Source organism: Propithecus coquereli, unplaced genomic scaffold, assembly GCF_000956105.1.
Source record: "Propithecus coquereli isolate 6110/MARCELLA unplaced genomic scaffold, Pcoq_1.0 Scaffold40, whole genome shotgun sequence".
Lineage (NCBI taxonomy): Eukaryota > Metazoa > Chordata > Mammalia > Primates > Indriidae > Propithecus > Propithecus coquereli.
This window is the reverse complement of record NW_012149730.1, coordinates 5,674,473-5,676,018: the sequence shown is the minus strand read 5'-3', so window position 1 is coordinate 5,676,018 and position 1,546 is coordinate 5,674,473. Positions and strand designations below refer to the sequence as shown.

At 46.3% G+C, this 1,546-nt stretch overlaps 1 pseudogene; it reads left to right on the top strand.

Annotated features, from left to right (window-relative positions):
• Window positions 1–501: 501 nt before the first annotated feature.
• Window positions 502–1,523, top strand: LOC105817216 (annotated as a pseudogene).
• The last annotated feature ends 23 nt before the right edge of the window (window positions 1,524–1,546 follow it).

The following is a 1,546-nucleotide window of genomic DNA, read 5'->3' as shown; positions in this document are numbered from 1 at the left end:
ACGGCTGCTTTTACAACAGAGTACTCATGACCTGAGACTGTATGTGGCAGTCTCACCACTTGGCACTGCTGCTATGCACTACAAATCACAGTAACACACTTGTAACTTGACAGCATTTTGAGTGCCATGTATACTGCCATATCCTGACATTTTATTTATTTTTATTACCAGCATACATGTATCAACATCCAAAAAAGGGAGGGTGATGAAAGTGAACTTAAAATATCCCATCTTTAAGGTACAGTGAAAAGATTATTTTGTTATCAAATTGGATGGCAAAGCATTGTTTATGATGCAAATGAAACTATATCTATGCTAAAAGAATACTATATATGTTGATATTACCAGACTAAGCAGTCATCATAATATTCCCAAATCACAGAAAACAGAAAGTTTTAAAGTAAAAAAGTTTTAAGTTAAAAAAATTAAACAGTATCTCATTATAGAATTACTTCACAAAAATGAGAAATGAAAATGATGCTGCAGGGGGCGGAGAGGAAGATGGAGAATTTCACAGCCCTGTTCAGGGCTCAGGCTGACCCACCACCGCCCCCAACCGCACGGCTTCGGACCAGGAAAGCCTCCACCCCCGCCTCCGCCTCCTCCGGGGTGGGGGGGGGACCCTGCACGGCCCGTCCCCCATGGCGGCCACGGCTCCTTCCGGAGGGGACAAGTCAGTAGCTGGTTGTGGCCCCTTCTACCTAATAAGAGAGCTCCCAGGTAGCACAGAGCTGACAGGCAGCACCAATCTAATCACACACTACAACCTGGAACATGCCTATAACAAATTCTGTGGGAAAAAGGTGAAGGAGAAACTAAGTAACTTCCTGCCTGACCTGCCAGGGATGATTGATCTGCCTGGTTCCCATGATAACAGCAGCCTCCGCTCCTTCATTGAGAAGCCCCCTATTCTTAGTGGCTCTTTCAATCCTATCACAGGGACCAGGCTGGCTGGCTTCCGCCTCCACACTGGACCATTGCCCTAGCAGTGTCGTCTGATGCATATTCAGCCTCGCAAGAAGAAGAACAAGCACAAGCACAGAGCCGTACTCAGGATCCTGTCCCCCCAAAAACACCTTCCGATTCGGATCACAAGAAGAAGAAAAAGAAAAAAGAAGAGGATGCTGAACGGAAAAGGAAGAAGAAAGAGAAGAAGAAAAAGAACCGACATAGTCCAGACCACCCGGGTATGGGCAGCTCCCAGGCCAGCAGCAGCAGCAGCCTATGCTAACAGGACCACTGGACTCTGGCAGGATGGCTTTTCCTGCTGTACTGAACCTGCTGTGAAAAGCTGCCTTCCAGGCTCTTGGACACTGCCTTGGGAGCATCCTGCAGTTGGAACAGAGACCAGCTCCTGCTGTATGATCTGTTGAGATTAAGACATTAAGAGAGAGAAGGGCCATGCTTTTGTAAGGCTCACCCCAGTTGGCTTTTTCATGGACATCTCTTCCTCTCCCCCAGGAAGCTTTTCCTCTCTTTTGTGCAATTTGTCTGATTTAGGACTTGATATGTTAGGTTTTTTTCCTTTAAAAAAATAAAATTGGGC